This window comes from Oncorhynchus masou, chromosome 29 (genome assembly GCF_036934945.1).
Source record: "Oncorhynchus masou masou isolate Uvic2021 chromosome 29, UVic_Omas_1.1, whole genome shotgun sequence".
Taxonomy (NCBI): Eukaryota; Metazoa; Chordata; class Actinopteri; order Salmoniformes; family Salmonidae; genus Oncorhynchus; species Oncorhynchus masou.
Genome location: NC_088240.1, coordinates 5,261,702 through 5,286,725, shown reverse-complemented (window position 1 = coordinate 5,286,725; position 25,024 = coordinate 5,261,702). Strand labels below are relative to the sequence as shown.

Sequence of the window (25,024 nt, the reverse complement as noted above, 5' to 3'; positions counted from 1 at the left end):
TTGGCCAGTGCGTGTAGTGTTGGTTAGCGTGTAGTGTTGGTTAGCGTGTAGTGTTGGTTAGCATGTAGTGTTGGCCAGTGCGTGTAGTGTTGGTTAGCGTGTAGTGTTGGTTAGCGTGTAGTGTTGGTTAGCATGTAGTGTTGGCCAGTGCGTGTAGTGTTGGCCAGTGCGTGTAGTGTTGGTTAGCATGTAGTGTTGGTTAGCGTGTAGTGTTGGTTAGCATGTAGTGTTGGCCAGTGCGTGTAGTGTTGGTTAGCGTGTAGTGTTGGTTAGCGTGTAGTGTTGGTTAGCATGTAGTGTTGGCCAGTGCGTGTAGTGTTGGTTAGCGTGTAGTGTTGGTTAGCGTGTAGTGTTGGTTAGCATGTAGTGTTGGTTAGTGCGTGTAGTGTTGGTTAGCGTGTAGTGTTGGTTAGCGTGTAGTGTTGGCTAGCGTGTAGTGTTGGTTAGCGTGTAGTGTTGGTTAGCATGTAGTGTTGGTTAGCATGTAGTGTTGGCCAGTGCGTGTAGTGTTGGTTAGCGTGTAGTGTTGGTTAGCGTGTAGTGTTGGTTAGCGTGTAGTGTTGGTTAGCATGTATGTTGGTTGAACACCTAACAGTAGTGTTGGTTAGGCTTTGTGGTGTTGTGAGCGTGAAGTGTTGGTTAAAGCATGTAGTGTTGGCCAGTGCGTGTAGTGTTGGTTAGCGTGAACTTTTGGTTAGCGTGTTCATGGTTTTGTTCATTATGCATTAGTGTTGGTTAAGCGTGACAACAGTGTTGGTTGAAAGCGTGTCAGGTGTTGGTTCTGCGTGAAGTGTTGGTTGGTGATAATCAAGTGTTGGCTGACATTGTAGTGTTGGTTAGCGTGACAGTGTTGGTTACCCTGTGTAGTGTTGGTTAGCGTGTAGTGTTGGTTAGGCGAATATACATGTTGGTTAGCGGAATAGTGTGGGTTAGCATGTATGTTGTTTGAACACCTAGCACAGGGCATAACCAGAGTTTCAGTAGAGATAAAAACAGGCTTTACTTTTGTTGTGACACCAGACAGCCAATCACAGATTAAACCCTGGGGCAGAGGGATAGGGAATACACACACACAGGGAATACACACTTTAATATGCATGTGTCTTCTATGTGTTCATGATTTTGTTCATTATGTTCATTAATATCTAATTAAGATATTGACAACACCCCCTCAGCTCTGTTTTGAAAGCTACTCAGGATAAATATAAATGTTCTGCTCATGAAGAAGAAGAAGCCAGGGAAATGAAGTGATAATCAAGATGTTACCTGACATTGCAACATTATAATCATTAGTATAGGGAATATGCATGTGTCATTAATGACACTGTCATCACAGGGAATATGCATGTGTCATTAGCATAGGGAATATGCATGTGCATTAGCATAGGGAATATGCATGTGTCATTAGTATAGGGAATATACATGTGTCATTAGTATAGGGAATATGCATGTTGCATTAGCATAGGGAATAGGCATGTGTCATTAGCATAGGGAATATACATGTGTCATTAGCATAGGGAATATGCATGTTGCATTAGCATAGGGAATATGCATGTGTCATTAGCATAGGGAATATGCATGTGTCATTAGCATAGGGAATATGCATGTGTCATTAGTATAGGGAATATACATGTGTCATTAGCATAGGGAATATGCATGTGTCATTAGTATAGGAATATGCATGTGTCATTAGCATGGAATATGCATGTGTCATTAGTATAGGGAATATGCATGTTGCATAGAGAATAGGCATGTGTCATTAGCACAGGCAGACAGTGTCATTAGTATAGGGAATATGCATGGTCATTAGTACAGGGAATATGCATGTTGCATTAGCATAGGGAATATGCATGTGCAAGCATAGGGAATAGGCAGATGTCAAGCAGGCAGAGAGGGAGGCAGGAGGAGACAGAGAGGCAGGCAGAGTGGGAGGCAGAGAGACAGAGAGGCAGGCAGAGAGGGAGAAAGGCACAGGGGAGCAGGCAGAGTGGGAGACAGGTAGAGACAGACAGGCAGGCAGAGAGACAGGCAGGCAAATTGGCAGGCAGAGAAGCAAGCAGGCAGAGTGGCAGACAGGTAGAGACAGACAGGCAGGCAGAGTGGGAGACAGGCAGAGGGAAGACAGGCAGAGTGGAAGACAGGCAGAGTGGGAGAAACAGAGTGGGAGACAGGTAGAGACAGATAGGTTGAATGGCAGAAACACAGGGTTTGAGCTGGGCCCTAATGATGGTGCTGGTTGCTATTGAATCAATATATCTTGATGGTAAATAAGCCCAGAGAAGGTGGGGACTGCCCAGCGTGGAGGGACCTGGGAAAGCTTGTGTGCATGCTTCTCCCTCCTGTGTGTGTGTGTGTGTGTGTGTGTATGCTTCTCCATCTGTGTGTGTCTGGGTGTTCTTGCTTGTCTCTCCTGTGTGTGTGTGTTCTTGCTTGTCTCTCCTGTGTGTGTGTGTGTGTGTGTGTGTATGCTTCTCCCTCTGTGTGTGTCTGTGTGTTTTTGCTTGTCTCTCCTGTGTTTGTCTGTGTGTTCTTGCTTGTCTCTCCTGTGTGTTCTTGCTTGTCTTTCCTGTGTGTCTGTGTGTTCTTGTGTGCTTCTCCCTCCTGTGTGTGTCTGTGTGTTCTTACTTGTCTCTCCTGTGTGTGTCTGTGTGTTCTTGTGTCTCTCCTGTGTGTGTCTGTGTGTTCTTGCTTGTCTCTCCTGTGTGTGTCTGTGTGTTCTTGCTTGTCTCTCCTGTGTGTGTCTGTGTGTTCTTGCTTGTCTCTCCTGTGTGTGTCTGTGTGTTCTTGCTTGTCTCTCCTGTGTGTGCGTGCTTGACCCTCCTTCATTCTTTGGAGCAGAAAATCGAGCAGGGCTTGTTTTTGTGGAGGCTGGGAGAGTGTTGCAACACAGCCAGCTCTGAACCCTATGCTTCAAATACGGTTTGAGGAGTTAGTGAGGTAACCTTGGTGATCTCTGTTCAATTTGGTAATTCCGGTCACATTTGACTCACCACCTGGATATGGTCTTAGGTAGCAGCATTTGAAATTGTGTTTTTTTTTTTTTACCTAAAAATAAAATCATAAAAGTAGAGACTTATAGCTACAAAGTGCTATATCACACACTGCATTTTTTTTTTTTTTTTTATTTATTTTTTATTTCACCTTTATTTTAACCAGGTCGGCCAGTTGAGAACAAGTTCTCATTTAAGACTGCGACCTGGCCAAGATAAAGCGTAGCAATTCAACACATACAACAACACAGAGTTTACACATGGAATAAACAAAACATAGTCAATAATACAGTAGACCAAAAGAAAACAGAACGTCTATATACAGCATGTGCAAATGAGATTAACTTCTTGAAACTCCCCATCCCGGATCCGGGTTTGTGACTAAAGCCTCAGGCTCATTAGCATAACGTAACGTTAGCGATTTCTGAAAATCGCAAATAAAATGAAAATAATGCGTCTGCTCTCAAGCTTAGCCTTTTCTTAACAACACTGTCATCTCAGATTTTCAAAATATGCTTTTGAACCATAGAAATTGACTAATTTGTGTAAGAGTATGCAAAGCTAGCATAGCATTTTGAGTAGCATTTAGCACGCAACATTTTCACAAAAACCAGATAACCAAATAAATAAAATCATTTACCTTTGAAGAGCTTCTGATGTTTTCAATGAGGAGACTCTCAGTTACATACCAAATGCGCAGTTTTTCCTGAAAGCGTCTGTGTGTAGGAGAAATCGTTCCGTTTTCTACATTGCGTCTGGCTACCGAAACGAACCGAAAATTCAGTCACCTACAACGTAAAACTTTTTCCGGATTAACTACATAATATCGACCGAAACATGGCAAACGTTGTTTGGAATCAATCCTCAAGGTGTTTTTTCACATATCTCTTCATTGATATGCAGTTCGTGGAAGCTTGCTTTCCTCTCTGTATCCCATGGAAAAATACTGGCAGGTGACTTTGCGCACCAATTTCGGCGCAGGACACCGGGCGGACACCTGGTAAATGTGGTCTCTTATGGTCAATCTTCCAATGATCTGCCTACAAATACGTCACAATGCTGCAGACACCTTGGGAAACGACAGAAAGGGCAGGCTCATTCCTCTCGCATTCACAGCCATATAAGGAGACAATGGAAAACAGAGCCTCAAAAAATCCTACTCATTTCCTGGATGCCGTCTCATCTTGGTTTTGCCTGAAGCTCACATTCTAGGGCACGCACAGAAAATATCTTGGTAGTTCTGGACACGTCAGAGTGTTTTCTTTCGAATGCTATCAATTACATGCATAGTCGAGCATCTTTTTGTGACAAAATATCTTGTTTAAAACGGGAACGTTTTTCATCCAAAAATGAAATAGCGCCCCCAGAGCATCAACAGGTTAAGGATAAGGAAATAAATATGTGGAGAAGTAATTACAATATAGAAATTAAACACTGGAATGGTAGATCGGCAGAAGATGAATCTTCTTTTTTGAGGAACAATGGGAAAGTAATTCTGCTTTGAAAGTTGATTAACTTGTAAACTCACTTTTGAGAAAATGTCCGTCTGTGTGTTGGACCGGGGTCTGTCTGTGTGTTGGACCGGGGTCTGTCTGTGTGTTGGACCGGTGTCTGTCTGTGTGTTGGACCGGGGTCTGTCTGTGTGTTGGACCGGGGTCTGTCTGTGTGTTGGACCGGGGTCTGTCTGTGTGTTGGACCGGGGTCTGTCTGTGTGTTGGACCGGGGTCTGTCTGTGTGTTGGACCGGTGTCTGTCTGTGTGTTGGTGTGCATAGGACCGGTGTCTGTCTGTGTGTTGGTGTGTATAGGACCGGTGTCTGTCTGTGTGTTGGTGTGTATAGGACCGGTGTCTGTCTGTGTGTTGGTGTGTATAGGACCGGTGTCTGTCTGTGTGTTGGTGTGCATAGGACCGGTGTCTGTCTGTGTGTTGGTGTGTATAGGACCGGTGTCTGTCTGTGTGTTGGTGTGTATAGGACCGGTGTCTGTCTGTGTGTTGGTGTGCATAGGACCGGTGTCTGTCTGTGTGTTGGTGTGTATAGGACCGGTGTCTGTCTGTGTGTTGGTGTGTATAGGACCGGTGTCTGTCTGTGTGTTGGTGTGTATAGGACCGGTGTCTGTCTGTGTGTTGGTGTGCATAGGACCGGTGTCTGTCTGTGTGTTGGTGTGCATAGGACCGGTGTCTGTCTGTGTGTTGGTGTGCATAGGACCGGTGTATGTCTGTGTGTTGGTGTGTATAGGACCGGTGTCTGTTGGTGTGTATAGGACCGGTGTCTGTCTGTGTGTTGGTGTGTATAGGACCGGTGTCTGTCTGTGTGTTGGTGTGCATAGGACCGGTGTCTGTCTGTGTGTTGGTGTGCATAGGACCGGTGTCTGTCTGTGTGTTGGTGTGTATAGGACCGGTGTCTGTCTGTGTGTTGGTGTGTATAGGACCGGTGTCTGTCTGTGTGTTGGTGTGTATAGGACCGGTGTCTGTCTGTGTGTTGGTGTGTATAGGACCGGTGTCTGTCTGTGTGTTGGTGTGTATAGGACCGGTGTCTGTCTGTGTGTTGGTGTGTATAGGACCGGTGTCTGTCTGCGTGTTGGTGTGTATAGGACCGGTGTCTGTCTGTGTGTTGGTGTGTATAGGACCGGTGTCTGTCTGTGTGTTGGTGTGTATAGGACCGGTGTCTGTCTGTGTGTTGGTGTGTATAGGACCGGTGTCTGTCTGTGTGTTGGTGTGTATAGGACCGGTGTCTGTCTGTGTGTTGGTGTGTATAGGACCGGTGTCTGTCTGTGTGTTGGTGTGTATAGGACCGGTGTCTGTCTTTGTGTTGGTGTGTATAGGACCGGTGTCTGTCTGTGTGTTGGTGTGTATAGGACCGGTGTATGTCTGTGTGTATAGGACCGGTGTCTGTCTGTGTGTTGGTGTGTATAGGACCGGTGTCTGTCTGTGTGTTGGTGTGTATAGGACCGGTGTCTGTCTGTGTGTTGGTGTGCATAGGACCGGTGTCTGTCTGTGTGTTGGTGTGTATAGGACCGGTGTCTGTCTGTGTGTTGGTGTGTATAGGACCGGTGTCTGTCTGTGTGTTGGTGTGTATAGGACCGGTGTCTGTCTGTGTGTTGGTGTGTATAGGACCGGTGTCTGTCTGTGTGTTGGTGTGTATAGGACCGGTGTCTGTCTGTGTGTTGGTGTGTATAGGACCGGTGTCTGTCTGTGTGTTGGTGTGTATAGGACCGGTGTCTGTCTGTGTGTTGGTGTGTATAGGACCGGTGTCTGTCTGTGTGTTGGTGTGCATTGGACTATTTAGTTTAGGTTTGGCTGCCTGAGGCGGTTCTCAGAGTCAGGTGATTCTTGTTGTCTCGTATTTAGGTAGCCTGGGTTTCACTGTGTATTTCGTGGGTGATTGTTCCTGTCTCTGTGTTAGTGTTCACCAGATAGGCTGTAATAGGTTTCACGTTCCGTTTGTTGTTTTGTATTTATTAGTTATTTCATGTATAGTTCCGTTTTTTCTTCATTAAAAAACATGAGTAACCAACACGCTGCATTTTGGTCCGACTCTAATTCAACAAGCGAAGAACGTCGTTACATATCAAGGACCCTCTTCCTTTACTTCCCATCTGCTTCTTGCTCTTCTCAATGCAACCACTAACATGCTTTTGTAGGCAGATATCATATTTGCTTAGTAACAATATAAGCTCAAGAATCTTGCCGTGATTGACGGCCATGTTTTCCAAGTTATATGCAGCTTCGTGTCTGTGTCCTCGGGAGCGAAGCCCACATTTACCAATAACTTTAACAACATCAATCACACGTTCCATGAGCTGACTCCTCATTCTGACCTGGTCTTGATGAACTGACATTATCACTCAGAAGGGTTACGGATGTCTGCTTTGTTGGCTCTGAGGAAAAGGCTTCTGCATTTTCTCTATGGGTCTTGCTTCTCTCATGTTCCTGTACTCTCTGATGGGTTTCCAGGCCTGTCTGCCTCCTTTGACAAATGCACTGGCTTAAGGTTTTCACTGGCTGAAGGTTTTCACTGGCTGAAGGTTTTCACTGGCTTAAGGTTTTCACTGGCTGAAGGTTTTCACTGGCTTAAGGTTTTCACTGGCTTAAGGTTTTCACTGGCTTAAGGTTTTCACTGGCTGAAGGTTTTCACTGGCTGAAGGTTTTCACTGGCTTAAGGTTTTCACTGGCTGAAGGTTTTCACTGGCTGAAGGTTTTCACTGGCTTAAGGTTTTCACTGGCTTAAGGTTTTCACTGGCTGAAGGTTTTCACTGGCTGAAGGTTTTCACTGGCTGAAGGTTTTCACTGGCTTAAGGTTTTCACTGGCTGAAGGTTTTGCGACTGCAAGACATACTGAGCAGAACAAGGAGTGAGTTACTTCATAGTAGGTCAGCTATTTTCTGCTTGTGCCATCTTTGGAGTGGAATACTTTGGGAATGACTCTTTGAGGGGTTTGTTTTGGGTCGTACTGAAAAAAATAAGTTAAAATCCTTGGACTGAGAACGAGCAGAATAATCAAATGGATTATCTATTTTCCCTGTACTGGGCTCTGAACCCTCTCTCTGTCTCTCTCTCTGTCTCTATCTCTCTCTCTCTCTGTCTCTCTCTCTCTCTCTGTCTCTCTCTGTCTCTCTGTCTCTCTGTCTCTCTCTGTCTCCCTCTCTCTACAATCTAAGTGTCTCATTGTCTCAGTATATAGACACCTGTTCTTAAAGGCCCCAGAGTCTGAGGAACCAGACCGTGGATTGTCGCCTGGGACTCCTGACTGGCTGGAGACTCCGGACCTTGGATTGTTTACTGGAGGCTTCGTGCCATGGATTATCACTGGAGGTTCCTGACTGTGGACCATCGTTGGAGGTTCCAGACTGTGGACCATCGTTGGTGAAACGTCGCGGGAATCTCTGGACTCAGCTGCTAATTGATAGGCCACACAAGGTCACAGAACGGAACCGCTGAGTGCTGAAGCGTGTAGTGTGTAAAAATCATCTGTCATCGGTTGCAGCACTCACTACTGAGTTCCAAACTGCCTCTGGAATCAACATCAGCACAATAACTGTTTGTCAGGAGCTTCATGAAATGACCGTAGCAGCCGCCGCACACAAGCCCGAGATCACCATGCGCCTCCCGAGTGGTGCAGCAGTCTAAGCCACTGTTTTGCAGTGCTAGAGAAATCACTACAGACCCGGGTTTGATTTCAGGCAGTGCCGCGACCGGGAGACCCATGAGGCGGCGCACAATTGGTCCAGCGTCGTCCGAATTAGGGGAGGGTTTGGCCGGCCGGGATGTCCTTGGTCTGTAGCACATAAGTCACTCCGTGTTGTGGGCCGGGCACATGCACGATGACTTTGTTTGCTAGTTGTACAGTGTTTCCTCTGACACATTTGTGCTGCTAGTGTCGTGGCTAATCATTTCAAAATATGACACTTGCAAGAACTTTGTGAATTCAATAATAGACTTTTAATACAAGAGTATAGCAAGCCGGAGTGCTCCGCGGAACACACGCCTTTTTCAGAGCACTCGCTCTGATTTATACACATACAACATCTGAGTCTATCCCACATGCAAATGAAGTCCCAATCTGTGCATCCTGCTTGTTCACGCCCAATAACGCCCATATCTGCATTCAGTTAAGTTATAATAGTGGCAGGATATCTTCATGTCCCAAAAATAATACATGCCCATCTTATGCTATGGGCCCCCTTACGTTCAGCCTGGTGTGTTCTTTGGTATGTCTGTCCTTATTAGGACTCCTAGACTATGTGTCTCTTCTGACATTCCTTCAGCATCTCCATGTCCTAAAAATATATGTCCTATGTCTATAGTCCGTCAGTTGGTCATTTGGCTGACCTCCTCCTTTGTATGTCCCTCTGACCTTGGTATGTCCAGTTGCCCTAAGCGCCTATGTGTCACCTTCTCTTCGTGTGGTTATCTAAGATCAGCAGACTATGTCTCCATCTTTAGTGTGTCCAGTTGTCCTAGGCTCCTACGTGTCACCTTCCCTTCGTGTGGTCTGTTTAATGTTCAGCGGTCCCATACTCTCATGGCCTCCTCTGGTCTCCTCTCCTATACAATAGACAATGTATTTTACCAGAATGGCAAATGCCCTCTATAAGTGTATCTCTCTCCTGTGTTACAGTATTATGTTTCTCCATATATGTACATCATTCTCCCATCATTACTAGCTTCTGGGTTATGCAAGCAGTGTGTCAAGAAGCAGTGAGGCTTGGCAGGGTCGTGTTTTCAGAGGCTCTCGACCCTTGTCTCTCCTGAGTCTGTACGAGAGTTGTTTGTCTTCCAAATGGACGATGACCCCAAGCATACTTCCAATGTTCTGGCAAAATGGCTTAAGGACAACAAAGTCAAAGAATTGGAGTGGCTATCACAAAGCCCTGACCTCTATCCTATAGAAAAATGTGTGGGCAGAACTGAAAAGGTGTTTGCGAGCAAGGAGGCCTACAAACCTGACTCTGTTACACCAGCTCTGTCAGGATGAATGGGCCAATTTTCACCCAACATATTGTGGGAAGCTTGTGGAAGGCGATCCTAAATGTTTGACCCAAGTTAAGCAATTTAAAGGCAATGCTACCAAATACTAATTGAGTGCATGTAAACTTCTGACCCACTGGTAATGTGAAGACAGGGAATTTTTACTTGGATGAAATGTCAGGATTTGTGAAAAACTTTAAATGTACTTGGCAAAGGTGTATGTAAACCTCCGACTTCAACTGTATATACAGGGGGTACCAGTACCGAGTCAGTGTGCGGGGGTTCAGGTCAGAGGTAATTTGTATATGTAGGTAGGGGTGAAGTGACTATGCACAGATGATAACCAGCGAGTAGCAGCAGCGTACAGAACAAATGGGGAGGGGGTTCATGTAGTAGTCATTTGATTAATCTCTTGTCTTTTTTTAGGTATTTTGTTAAAACTGCAATGTTTGGTTTTAAGGGCTTGTATGTTAGCATTTCACTGTAAGGTCTACTACACCTGTTGTATTCAGCATTTCACTGTGAGGTCTACTACACCTGTTGTATTCAGCATTTCACTGTGAGGTCTACTACACCTGTTGTATTCAGCATTTCACTGTGAGGTCTACTACACCTGTTGTATTCAGCATTTCACTGTAAGGTCTACTACACCTGTTTTATTCAGCATTTCACTGTAAGGTCTACTACACCTGTCGTATTCAGCATTTCACTGTGAGGTCTACTACACCTGTTGTATTCAGCATTTCACTGTGAGGTCTACTACACCTGTTGTATTCAGCATTTCACTGTGAGGTCTACTACACCTGTTGTATTCAGCATCTCACTGTGAGGTCTACTACACCTGTTGTATTCAGGTTGTATTAGAGTGGCTGTAGCAGACAGCAGAGTGGCTGTAGCAGACAGTAGAGTGGCTGTAGCAGACAGTAGAGTGGAGTGGCTGTAGCAGACAGTAGAGTGGAGTGGCTGTAGCAGACAGTAGAGTGGAGTGGCTGTAGCAGACAGTAGAGTGGAGTGGCTGTAGCAGACAGTGGAGTGGCTGTAGCAGACAGCAGAGTGGAGTGGCTGTAGCAGACAGCAGAGTGGAGTGGCTGTAGCAGACAGTAGAGTGGAGTGGCTGTAGCAGACAGTAGAGTGGAGTGGCTGTAGCAGACAGTGGAGTGGCTGTAGCAGACAGCAGAGTGGAGTGGCTGTAGCAGACAGCAGAGTGGAGTGGCTGTAGCAGACAGCAGAGTGGAGTGGCTGTAGCAGACAGCAGAGTGGAGTGGCTGTAGCAGACAGTAGAGTGGCTGTAGCAGACAGTAGAGTGGCTGTAGCAGACAGTAGAGTGGCTGTAGCAGACAGCAGAGTGGCTGTAGCAGACAGCAGAGTGGCTGTAGCAGACAGCAGAGTGGCTGTAGCAGACAGCAGAGTGGCTGTAGCTGTAGCAGACAGTAGGTGTCTCAGACTCGGCCAAAACCTAACCCGTACAATGCTGATCCAATTGTGCGCTGCCTTATGGGACTCCCAATCACGGCCAGTTGTGATACAGCCTGGAATCGAACCAGGGCCTGTAGTGACACTTCTAACACTGAGATGCAGTTCCTTAGACCGCTGTGCCACTTGGGAGATGCAGGGGGTTTGTTATTGTTCCTTTATTACACCTGCACCGAAACTATAGAGAGATTTTTAAACGGTTTTGTGCTGAACGTTGAGTGAATAGTTCAACTTCTGGGTTCTATGACCGGCCGATGTCGAGGCGGCGCTATTGTCAAATGCATATTAGTTTGCAATTTCATAATTAAAAAAAAATCTGGCGCACCGGCATTTTCCAGGCCTAACGCCTGGTTCTGCCATCTCACAGACAGTGCTGGGAGGTGGTAACGTTGTTGGTTATGACGCCAATGTCGACAGCTGAAACACAGTCTATCCAGCCGTGTCGCACATCGAACACACTGTGATTTGGTTTCTGTATACTTTGTGTTCAGAAACTTAAAAAAAAAAACACATGTATTTTTTTCATCTATTTCTCGATATTTTGTTAAAAACCAAGCGGAGCCTCCCCTCCTCTCCCTGACGGCCGTTTTCGTCTTGTCCAATGTACTCAAATAGCCTCGTCAAGACCATCAATTAAATGTTTGTCTTGTGAGACCGCTTGGAAATAAATCTTAATTACCAAAGCTGAGATAATTCTGGTGGTGAACAGAATAAAATATATTTCTGACACACCCCCAAACCAATAGCATCACGTCCTCTGACACACCCCCAAACCAATAGCATCACGTCCTCTGACACACCCCCAAACCAATAACATCACGTCCTCTGACACACCCCCAAACCAATAGCATCACGTCCTCTGACACACCCCAAACCAATAGCATCACGTCCTCTGACACACCCCCAAACCAATAACATCACGTCCTCTGACACACCCCAAACCAATAACATCACGTCCTCTGACACACCCCCAAACCAATAGCATCACGTCCTCTGACACACCCCCAAACCAATAACATCACGTCCTCTGACACACCCCCAAACCAATAACATCACGTCCTCTGACACACCCCCAAACCAATAACATCACGTCCTCTGACACACCCCCAAACCAATAACATCACGTCCTCTGACACACACCCAAACCAATAACATCACGTCCAGCGTTTAGATTTACCATTAGGTTAGTTAAAATAGAGTCCTCTGACTCACCCCCAAGTGGAAAGACGACACAGATGACAGGATTCAATTAAAGATATACACTGTGGTGCACAAACACACGCACGCACACGCACACACACACACACACACAGACTGACACACAGACACACTCAGACACACACACACACACACACACACACACACACACACACACACACACACACACAACTGAGATGCTCAGAGACAATGTAGTCATGCATTTACTCACACTGGCATGCACACCTACATTTTATACAAACAGAGAGTTTTTGCTATCATTGGGTCTCCCTAGTGAAGCAGCGGTCACTGCATCTCAGTGCACAGCCTGGATTCGAACCAGAGTGTATCACAACCGGCTGTGATTGGGAGTCACATAAGGTGGCTCACAATTGGCCCAGTGTCGTCCGGGTTTGGCCGGGGGTAGGCCGTCATTGTAAACAAGAATTTGTTCTTAACTGACTCGCCAGTATAGATAGACTTGGCCAGTTGGTGACAGACTATACGTTGTAGATAGACTTGGCCAGTTGGTGATAGACTTGGCAAGCTGGTGACAGACACTAGCGGTATAGCTAGACTTGGCCAGTTGGTGATAGACTTGGCAAGCTGGTGACAGACACTAGCGGTATAGCTAGACTTGGACAGCTGGTGACAGACACTAGCGGTATAGATAGACTTGGCCAGTTGGTGACAGACACTAGCGGTATAGATATACTTGGCCAGCTGGTGACAGACACTAGCGGCATAGATAGACTTGGCCAGCTGGTGACAGACACTAGCGGTATAGATAGACTTGGCCAGCTGGTGACAGACACTAGTGGTATAGATAGACTTGGCCAGCTGGTGACAGACATTAGCGGTATAGATAGACTTGGCCAGTTGGTGACAGACACTAGCGCTATAGATAGACTTGGCCAGCTGGTGACAGACACTAGCGGTATAGATAGACTTGGCCAGCTGGTGACAGACACTAGTGGTATAGATAGACTTGGCCAGCTGTTGACAGACACTAGCAGTATAGATAGACTTGGACAGCTGGTGACAGACACTAGCGGTATAGCTAGACTTGGCCAGCTGGTGACAGACACTAGCGGTATAGATAGACTTGGCCAGTTGGTGACAGACACTACATTATAGATTGACTTGGCCAGCTGGTGACAGACACTAGCGGTATAGATAGACTTGGCCAGTTGGTGACAGACACTAGTGGTATAGATAGACTTGGCCAGGTGGTGACAGACACTAGCGGTATAGATAGACTTGGCCAGTTGGTGACAGACACTAGCGGTATAGATAGACTTGGCCAGTTGGTGACAGACACTAGCGGTATAGATAGACTTGGCCAGCTGGTGACAGACACTAGCGGTATAGATAGACTTGGCCAGCTGGTGACAGACACTAGCGGTATAGATAGACTTGGCCAGTTGGTGACAGACACTACATTATAGATTGACTTGGCCAGCTGGTGACAGACACTAGCGGTATAGATAGACTTGGACAGCTGGTGACAGACACTAGAGGTATAGATAGACTTGGCCAGTTGGTGACAGACACTAGCGGTATAGATAGACTTGGCCAGCTGGTGACAGACACTAGCGGTATAGATAGACTTGGCCAGCTGGTGACAGACACTAGCGGTATAGATAGACTTGGCCAGCTGGTGACAGACACTAGCGGTATAGATAGACTTGGCCAGCTGGTGACAGACACTAGCGGTATAGATAGACTTGGCCAGCTGGTGACAGACACTAGCGGTATAGATAGACTTGGCCAGCTGGTGACAGACACTAGCGGTATAGATAGACTTGGCCAGCTGGTGACAGACACTAGCGGTATAGATAGACTTGGCCAGCTGGTGACAGACACTAGCGGTATAGATAGACTTGGCCAGCTGGTGACAGACACTAGCGGTATAGATAGACCTCCACCAGACCCCCCTGAGAATAATTATTAATTTGCCTAAAACAGAACAAATGTGTTAATTTTGCAGACGATTCACAGGACTGTGCCAAAACCACAACAGTATAGAGGGTAGGAGGATAAAAACTTCAATATGTGCCCATGTCTATCCTCCCATCCTGTGGTGGCTAAAGTCCCTATTTCCTCAGGTCCAGATTACCTCGTATCCCAACCCTCTTTAATTTAGCAAGTGCCAGAACATAATTGTCTGTCTGCCTCTTTCCTATTAGAACTGTGTACAGAGCCAATCAAGTATTCTTCCTTTCTGCCAGCTCCTTTTCTACCACTTATCTCTTCTCTTCTCACTTTCCCCTCTACTGTCCCATCCTACTGGCCCGTAGAAAGAAGAGGAGTGTGGAAATGGAGGATAGAAATGGAGTGTGGAGGAGGTTTATGAGTCCTCGTGTGGTGTATTTGGAGGGTGTAAATGTCTTGGTTGTCCTGCTTTCTCTGTGTAATGGTTGTCCTGCTGTCCCTGTGTAATGGTTGTCCTGCTGTCTCTGTCTAATGGTTGTCTTGCTGTCTCTGTGTAATGGTTGTCCTGCTGTCTCTGTGTAATGGTTGTCTTGCTGTCTCTGTGTAATGGTTGTCCTGCTGTCTCTGTGTAATGGTTGTCCTGCTGTCCCTTTGTAATGGTTGTCCTGCTGTCCCTGTGTAATGGTTGTCCTGCTGTCCCTGTGTAATGGTTGTCCTGCTGTCCCTGTGTAATGGTTATCCTGCTGTATCTGTCTAATGGTTATCCTGCTGTATCTGTCCAATGGTTGTCCTGCTGTCTCTGTGTAATGGTTGTCCTGCTGTCTCTGTTTAATGGTTGTCCTGCTGTCTCTGTGTAATGGTTGTCCTGCTGTCCCTGTGTAATGGTTGGTCCTGCTGTCTCTGTGTAATGGTTGTCCTGCTGTCTCTGTGTAATGGTTGTCCTGCTGTCCCTGTGTAATGGTTGTCCTGCTGTCCCTGTGTAATGGTTGTCCTGCTATCTCTGGGTAATGGTTGTCCAGCTGTCTCTGTGTAATGGTTGTCCTGCTGTCCCTGTGTAATGGTTGTCCTGCTGTCCCTGTGTAATGGTTGTCCTGCTGTCTCTGTGTAATGGTTGTCCTGCTGTCTCTGTGTAATGGTTGTCTTGCTGTCTCTGTGTAATGGTTGTTCTGCTGTCGCTGTGTAATGGTTGTCCAGCTGTTTCTGTGTAATGGTTGTCCTGCTGTCTCTGTCTAATGGTTGTCTTGCTATCTCTGTGTAATGGTTGTCCTGCTGTCTCTGTGTAATGGTTGTCTTGCTATCTCTGGGTAATGGTTGTCCAGCTGTCTCTGTGTAATGGTTGTCCTGCTGTCCCTGTGTAATGGTTGTCCTGCTGTCCCTGTGTAATGGTTGTCCTGCTGTCTCTGTGTAATGGTTGTCCTGCTATCTCTGTGTAATGGTTGTCCTGCTGTCTCTGTCTAATGGTTGTCTTGCTGTCTCTGTGTAATGGTTGTCCTGCTGTCTCTGTGTAATGGTTGTCTTGCTGTCTCTGTGTAATGGTTGTCCTGCTGTCTCTGTGTAATGGTTGTCCAGCTGTCTCTGTGTAATGGTTGTCTTGCTGTCTCTGTGTAATGGTTGTCCTGCTGTCTCTGTGTAATGGTTGTCTTGCTGTCTCTGTGTAATGGTTGTCCAGCTGTCTCTGTGTAATGGTTGTCCAGCTGTCTCTGTGTAATGGTTGTCCTGCTGTCTCTGTGTAATGGTTGTCTTGCTGTCTCTGTGTAATGGTTGTCCAGCTGTCTCTGTGTAATGGTTGTCCAGCTGTCTCTGTGTAATGGTTGTCCTGCTGTCCCTGTGTGATGGTTGTCCTGCTGTCTCTGTGTAATGGTTGTCCTGCTATCTCTGTGTAATGGTAATGGACTGTGATGATCTGATTCACTAGGACTGTGATGATCTGATTCATTCGGACTGTGATGATCTGATTCACTAGGACTGTGATGATCTGATTCACTAGGACTGTGATGATCTGATTCATTCGGACTGTGATGATCTGATTCACTAGGACTGTGATGATCTGATTCATTCGGACTGTGATGATCTGATTCACTAGGACTGTGATGATCTGATTCACTAGGACTGTGATGATCTGATTCATTCGGACTGTGATGATCTGATTCATTCGGACTGTGATGATCTGATTCATTTGGACTGTGATGATCTGATTCATTTGGACTGTGATGATCTAATTCACTAGGACTGTGATGATCTGATTCACTAGGACTGTGATGATCTGATTCACTAGGACTGTGATGATCTGATTCACTAGGACTGTGATGATCTGATTCATTCGGGCTGTGATGATCTGATTAACTAGGACTGTGATGATCTGATTCATTCAGACTGTGATGATCTGATTCATTCGGACTGTGATGATCTGATTCACTAGGACTGTGATGATCTGATTCACTAGGACTGTGATGATCTGATTCACTAGGACTGTGATGATCTGATTCTTTCGGACTGTGATGATCTGATTCACTAGGACTGTGATGATCTGATTCTTTCGGACTGTGATGATCTGATTCACTAGGACTGTGATGATCTGATTCTTTCGGGCTGTGATGATCTGATTCTTTCGGGCTGTGATGATCTGATTCTTTCGGACTGTGATGATCTGATTCTTTCGGACTGTGATGATCTGATTCATTCGGGCTGTGATGATCTGATTCATTCGGACTGTGATGATCTGATTCATTTGGACTGTGATGATCTGATTCATTCAGACTGTGATGATCTGATTCATTCGGACTGTGATGATCTGATTCTTTCGGACTGTGATGATCTGATTCACTAGGACTGTGATGATCTGATTCACTAGGACTGTGATGATCTGATTCTTTCGGGCTGTGATGATCTGATTCACTAGGACTGTGATGATCTGATTCTTTCGGGCTGTGATGATCTGATTCACTAGCACTGTGATGATCTGATTCTTTCGGGCTGTGATGATCTGATTCACTAGGACTTTGATGATCTGATTCTTTCGGGCTGTGATGATCTGATTCACTAGGACTTTGATGATCTGATTCTTTCGGGCTGTGATGATCTGATTCACTAGGACTGTGATGATCTGATTCTTTCGGACTGTGATGATCTGATTCACTAGGACTGTGATGATCTGATTCACTAGGACTGTGATGATCTGATTCACTAGGACTGTGATGATCTGATTCACTAGGACTGTGATGATCTGATTCACTAGGACTGTGATGATCTGATTCACTAGGACTTTGATGATCTGATTCTTTCGGGCTGTGATGATCTGATTCACTAGGACTGTGATGATCTGATTCTTTCGGACTGTGATGATCTGATTCACTAGGACTGTGATGATCTGATTCACTAGGACTGTGGTGATCTGATTCATTCAGACTGTGATGATCTGATTCATTCGGACTGTAATGATCTAATTCTCTAGGACTGTGATGATCTGATTCACTAGGACTGTGATGATCTGATTCACTAGGACTGTGATGATCTGATTCACTAGGACTGTGATGATCTGATTCACTAGGACTGTGATGATCTGATTCACTAGGACTGTAATGATCTAATTCTCTAGGACTGTGATGATCTGATTCACTAGGACTGTGATGATCTGATTCACTAGGACTGTGATGATCTGATTCACTAGGACTGTGATGATCTGATTCACTAGGACTGTGATGATCTGATTCTTTCGGACTGCGATGATCTGATTCACTAGGACTGTGATGATCTGATTCTTTCGGGCTGTGATGATCTGATTCACTAGGACTGTGATGATCTGATTCTTTCGGGCTGTGATGATCTGATTCACTAGGACTGCGATCATTTGCTTGGATGAACCGCAAACATATTTAATTGAAAGCTTTTGGTACCAAGATGGCACCCGTTGACAACCTCTCCAGTCTCTGGGTAGCGTACAAAAGAGACGTTTGACTCATCTGTAGTAACAACTGTTCTGCACCAGCTGAGAGAGTGTGTGAATCACACGGCATTGGGTAACAGGGAGCCGTTTGTGATTCTGACGATGTGAGCAGGCAGACTGGCACAGAGGTAGTGATCCATTGAAGATAGCAGCAGCCTGGCTGGCGTCTTTTCTCCTGGCTGTGTCTCCAGGACCAATTAACAGACAACCATGTGGAGAACGGAATTAGACCTACATACCATCCCTCGTCTCTCTTCCTTACATACCATCCCTCCTCTCTCTCTTCCTGACATACCATCCCTCCTCTCTCTCTTCCTTTCATACCATCCCTCCTTCTCTCTCTTCCTTACATACCATCCCTCCTCTCTCTCTTCCTTACATACCATCCCTCCTCTCTCTCTTCCTTACATACCATCCCTCCTCTCTCTCTTCCTTTCATACCATCCCTCCTCTCTCTTCCTTGCATACCATCCCTCCTCTCTCTTCCTTACATACCATCCCTCCTCTCTCTCTTCCTTACATACCATCCCTCCTCTCTCTCTTCCTTACATACCATCCCTCCCTCTCTTCCTTACATACCATCCCTCCTCTCTCTTCCTTACATACCATCCCTCCTCTCTCTCTTCCTTACATACCATCCCTCCTCTCTCTCTTCCTTACATACCATCCCTCTCTCTCTTCCTTACATACATCCCTCGTCTCTCTTCGTTTCATACCATCCCTCCCCTCTCTCTCTTCCTTTCATACCATCCCTCCTTCTCTCTTCCTTACATACCATCCCTCCTCTCTCTCTTCCTTACATACCATCCCTCCTCTCACTCTTCCTTACATACCATCCCTCCTCTCTTCTTCCTTACATACCATCTACCATCCCTCCTCTCTCTTCCTTACATACCATCCCTCCTCTCTCTCTTCCTTACATACCATCCCTCCTCTCTCTCTTCCTTACATACCATCTCCTCCTTCTCTCTCTCTCTTCCTTTCATACCATCCCTCCTCTCTCTCTTCCTTTCATACCATCCCTCCTCTCTCTCTTCCTTACATACCATCCCTCCTTCTCTCTCTCTCTTCCTTTCATAACTTCTCTCCTTCTCTCCCACTTCCATTCATACCATCCTCCCCTCTGCCTCTTCCTTTCATACCATCCTCCCCTCTGAGGGAGACTGAGAGAGAGAGGGAGACTGGAGGGGAGAGAGGAGACTGGGAGGGAGGAGAGAGGAGACTGGAGAGAGAGAGGGAGACTGGAGAGAGAGACTGGATGGGAGAGAGGGGGACTGGAGGGAGAGAGGGAGACTGGAGAGAGAGACTGGAGGGAGAGAGGGGGACTGGAGAGAGGAGACTGGAGAGAGAGAGGGAGAGAGGGAGAGAGTTCACAAACACAAACACACCCTACAGATCAAATCAAATCAAATCAAATTTATTTATATAGCCCTTCGTACATCAGCTGATATCTCAAAGTGCTGTACAGAAACCCAGCCTAAAACCCCAAACAGCAAGCAATGCAGGTGTAGAAGCACGGTGGCTAGGAAAAACTCCCTAGAAAAGCCAAAACCTAGGAAGAAACCTAGAGAGGAACCAGGCTATGTGGGGTGGCCAGTCCTCTTCTGGCTGTGCCGGGTAGAGATTATAACAGAACATGGCCAAGATGTTCAAATGTTCATAAATGACCAGCATGGTCGAATAATAATAAGGCAGAACAGTTGAAACTGGAGCAGCAGCACGGCCAGGTGGACTGGGGACAGCAAGGAGTCATCATGTCAAGTAGTCCTGGGGCATGGTCCTAGGGCCGCGGTTCAGTTGAAACTGGAGCAGCAGCACGGCCAGGTGGACTGGGGACAGCAAGGAGTCATCATGTCAGGTAGTCCTGGGGCATGGTCCTAGGGCTCAGGTCCTCCGAGAGAGAGAAGGAGAGAATTAGAGAACGCACACTTAGATTCACACAGGACACCGAATTGGACAGGAGAAGTACTCCAGATATAACAAACTGACCCCAGCCCCCCGACACATAAACTACTGCAGCATAAATACTGAAGGCTGAGACAGGAGGGGTCAGGAGACACTGTGGCCCCACCCGAGGACACCCCGGACAGGGCCAAACAGGAAGGATATAACCCCACCCACTATGCCAAAGCACAGCCCCCACACCACTGGAGGGATATCTTCAACCACCAACTTACCATCCTGAGACAAAGCTGAGTATAGCCCGCAAAGATCTCCGCCACGGCACAACCCAAGGGGGCGCCAACCCAGACAGGATGACCACATCAGTGAATCAACCCACTCAGGTGACGCACCCCCTCAGGGACGGCATGAGAGAGCCCCAGCAAGCCAGTGACTCAGCCCCTGTAATAGGGTTAGAGGCAGAGAATCCCAGTGGAAAGAGGGGAACCGGCCAGGCAGAGACAGCAAGGGTGGTTCGTTGCTCCAGAGCCTTTCCGTTCACCTTCCCACTCCTGGGCCAGACTACACTCAATCATATGACCCACTGAAGAGATGAGTCTTCAGTAAAGACTTAAAGGTTGAGACCGAGTTTGCGTCTCTGACATGGGTAGGCAGACCGTTCCATAAAAATGGAGCTCTATAGGAGAAAGCCCTGCCTCCAGCTGTTTGCTTAGAAATTCTAGGGACAATTAGGAGGCCTCGTCTTGTGACCGTAGCGTACGTGTAGGTATGTACGGCAGGACCAAATCAGAGAGATAGGTAGGAGCAAGCCCATGCAATGCTTTGTAGGTTAGCAGTAAAACCTTGAAATCAGCCCTTGCTTTGACAGGAAGCCAGTGTAGGGAGGCTAGCACTGGAGTAATATGATCAAATTTTTTGGTTCTAGTCAGGATTCTAGCAGCCGTATTTAGCACTAACTGAAGTTTATTTAGTGCTTTATCCGGGTAGCCGGAAACAGAGCATTGCAGTAGTCTAACCTAGAAGTGACAAAAGCATGGATTAATTTTTCTGCATCATTTTTGGACAGAAAGTTTCTGATTTTTGCAATGTTACGTAGATGGAAAAAAAGCTGTCCTTGAAATGGTCTTGATATGTTCTTCAAAAAGAGAGATCAGGGTCCAGAGTAACGCCGAGGTCCTTCACAGTTTTATTTGAGATGACTGTACAACCATTAAGATTAATTGTCAGATTCAACAGAAGATCTCTTTGTTTCTTGGGACCTAGAACAAGCATCTCTGTTTTATCCGAGTTTAAAAGTAGAAAGTTTGCTGCCATCCACTTCCTTATGTCTGAAACACATGCTTCTAGCGAGGGCAATTTTTACAGATCCCCATGACAGCAGCACAATTAGACCCAACCAAATCATGAGAAAACAAAAAGATAATTACTTGACACATTGGAAAGAATTAACAAAAAAACAAAGCAAACTAGAATGCTATTTGGCCCTACACAGAGAGTACACAGCGGCAGAATACCTGACCACTGTGACTGACCCAAAATTAAGGAAAGCTTTGACTATGTACAGACTCAGCGAGCATAGCCTTGCTATTGAGAAAGGCCGCCGTAGGCAGACATGGCTCTCAAGAGAAGACAGGCTATGTGCTCACTGCCCACAAAATGAGGTGGAAACTGAGCTGCACTTCCTAACCTCCTGCCCAATTTATGACCATATTAGAGAGACATATTTCCCTCAGATTACACAGATCCACAAAGAATTCGAAAACAAATCCAATTTTGAAAAACTCCCATATCTACTGGGTGAAATTCCAGTGTGACATCAGAGCAGCAAGATTTGTGACCTGTTGCCACGAGAAAAGGGCAACCAGTGAGGAACAAACACCATTGTAAATACAACCCATATCTATGCTTATTTATTTTATCTTGTGTCCTTTCAAATTTGTACCTTGTAAAAACACTGTATATATATATATATATAATATGACATTTTCAATGTCTTTATTGTTTTGAAACTTCTGTATGTGTGATGTCTACTGTTAATTTTTATTGTTTACCTTACTTGCTTTGGCAATGTTAACACATGTTTCCCATGCCAATAAAGCCCCTTGAATTGAATTGAATTGAATTGAGAGGGAGACTGCAGAGAGAGAGGGAGACTGCAGAGAGAGAGGAGCGAGGGAGACTGCAGAGAGAGAGGGAGACTGGAGGGAGAGAGGGAGAGAGGGAGAGAGGGAGACTGAGAAGGGAGAGAGGAGACTGCAGAGAGGGAGACTGCAGAGAGAGAGGAGACTGGAGAGAGGGAGACTGGAGGAGAGAGAGGGAGACTGGAGGGAGAGAGGGAGACTGGAGGGAGAGAGGGAGACTGGAGGGAGAGAGGGAGACTGGAGGGAGAGAGGGAGACTGGAGGGAGAGGGGGACTGGAGGAGAGAGGGAGACTGGAGGGAGAGGGGGAGACTGGAGGGAGACTGGACTGGAGAGAGGGAGACTGGAGGGAGAGAGAGGAGACTGGAGGGAGAGAGGGAGACTGGGAGAGAGGAGAGAGGGAGACTGGAGAGAGAGAGGGAGACTGCAGAGGAGAGAGAGGAGGGAGACTGGAGGAGAGAGGGAGAGAGGGGAGACTGGAGGGAGAGAGGGAGACTGGAGGGAGAGAGGGAGACTGGAGGAGAGAGGGAGACTGGAGGAGAGAGGGAGACTGGAGGGAGAGAGGAGACTGGAGGGAGACTGGAGAGGGAGACTGAGAGAGGGAGACTGGAGGGAGAGAGGGAGACTGGAGGAGAGAGGGAGACTGGAGGGAGAGAGGGAGACTGGAGGAGAGAGGGAGACTGGAGGGAGAGAGGGAGACTGGAGGGAGAGAGGGAGACTGGAGGGAGAGAGGAGACTGGAGGGAGAGAGGGAGACTGGGAGAGAGAGGAGACTGGAGGGGAGAGAGGGGACTGGGGGAGAGAGGGAGACTGGATGGAGAGAGGGAGACTGGAGGGAGAGAGGGAGACTGGAGGGAGAGAGGGAGACTGGAGGAGAGAGGGAGACTGGAGGAGAGAGGGAGAGAGGGAGAGAGAGGGAGACTGGAGAGAGAGAGGGAGACTGGAGGGAGAGAGGAAGACTGGAGGGAGAGAGGGAGACTGGAGAGAGAGACTGGAGGGAGAGAGGGAGACTGGAGGGAGAGAGGGAGACTGGAGGGAGAGAGGAGACTGGATGGAGAGAGGAGACTGGACTGGAGAGATGGAGACTGGAGAGAGAGAGGGAGACTGGAGGGAGAGAGGGAGACTGGAGGGAGAGAGGGAGACTGGAGGAGAGAGAGGGAGACTGGAGAGAGAGGGAGACTGGAGAGAGAGAAGGGAGACTGGAGGAGAGAGGGAGACTGGAGAGAGAGGAGACTGGAGGGAGAGAGGGAGACTGGAGGGAGGAGAGAGGAGGGAGACTGGAGGGAGAGAGGGAGACTGGAGGGAGAGAGGAAGACTGGAGACTGGAGAAGGAGACTGGAGGAGAGAGGGAGACTGGAGAGAGAGAGGGAGACTGGAGGGAGAGAGGGAGACTGGAGGAGAGAGGGAGACTGGAGGAAGAGAACGAGAGAGGGAGACTGGAGGGAGAGAGGGAGACTGGAGGGAGAGAGGGAGACTGGAGGGAGACTGGAGGGAGAGAGGGAGACTGGAGGGAGAGAGGGAGACTGGAGGAGAGGGGAGACTGGAGGGGAGAGAGAGGGAGACTGGAGGGAGAGAGGGAGACTGGAGGGAGAGAGGGAGACTGGAGGGAGAGAGGGAGACTGGAGGGAGAGAGGGAGAGAGGGAGACTGGAGGGAGAGAGGGAGACTGGAGGGAGAGAGGGAGAGAGGGAGACTGGAGGGAGAGAGGGAGACTGGAGGGAGAGAGGGAGACTGGAGGGAGACTGGAGGGAGACTGGAGGGAGAGAGGGAGACTGGAGGGAGAGAGGGAGACTGGAGGGAGAGAGGGAGACTGGAGGGAGAGAGGCAGACAGGAGGGAGAGAGGGAGAGAGGGAGACTGGAGAGAGAGAGGGAGACTGGAGGGAGAGAGGGTGAGAGGGAGACTGGAGGGAGAGAGGGAGACTGGAGGGAGAGAGGGAGACTGGAGGGAGACTGGAGGGAGACTGGAGGGAGAGAGGGAGAGAGGGAGACTGGAGGGAGAGAGGGAGACTGGAGGGAGAGAGGGAGACTGGAGGGAGAGAGGGAGACTGGAGGGAGACTGGAGGGAGAGAGGGAGACTGGAGTGAGAGAAGGAGACTGGAGGGAGAGAGGGAGACTGGAGAGAGAGAGAGAGACTGGAGTGAGAGAGAGGGGGACTGGAGGGAGAGAAGGAGACTGGAGGGAGAGAGGGAGACTGGAGAGAGAGAGGGAGACTGGAGGGAGAGAGGGAGACTGGAGGGAGAGAGGGAGACTGGAGAGAGAGAAGGAGACTGGAGGGAGAGGGAGACTGGAGAGAGAGAGAGAGACTGGAGGGAGAGAGAGTGGGACTGGGGGGAGAGGGGGAGACTGGATGGAGAGAGGGAGACTGGATGGAGAGAGGGAGACTGGAGCGAGAGAGGGAGACTGGAGAGAGAGAGGGAGACTGGAGGGAGAGAGGGAGACTGGAGAGAGAGAGGGAGACTGGGAAGAGAGAAGGAGACTGGAGGGAGAGAGGGAGACTGGAGCGAGAGAGGGAGACTGGAGAGAGAGAGGGAGACTGGAGGGAGAGAGGGAGACTGGAGAGAGAGAGGGAGACTGGAGGGAGAGAGGGAGACTGGAGGGAGAGAGGAAGACTGGAGGGAGAGAGGGAGACTGGAGAGAGAGACTGGAGGGAGAGAGGGAGACTGGATGGAGAGAGGGAGACTGGAGGGAGAGAAGGAGACTGGATGGAGAGATGGAGACTGGATGGAGAGATGGAGACTGGAGAGAGAGAGGGAGACTGGAGGGAGAGAGGGAGACTGGAGGGAGAGAGGGAGACTGGAGGGAGAGAGAGGGAGACTGGAGAGAGAGAGGGAAACTGGAGAGAGAGAAGGAGACTGGATGGAGAGAGGGAAACTGGAGAGAGAGAAGGAGACTGGATGGAGAGAAGGAGACTGGAGGGAGAGAGGAAGACTGGAGGGAGAGAGGGAGACTGGAGGGAGAGAGGAAGACTGGAGAGAGAGA

The 25,024-nt window shown here is 47.8% G+C and overlaps 1 protein-coding gene across 1 annotated transcript in view; it reads left to right on the top strand.

Moving 5' to 3' along the window:
* The window catches only part of LOC135518878 (syntaxin-binding protein 5-like), a 184,831-nt gene that overhangs the window by 57,860 nt on the left and 101,947 nt on the right, over positions 1–25,024 (top strand). The gene's annotated exons all lie outside the window — the stretch shown is intronic.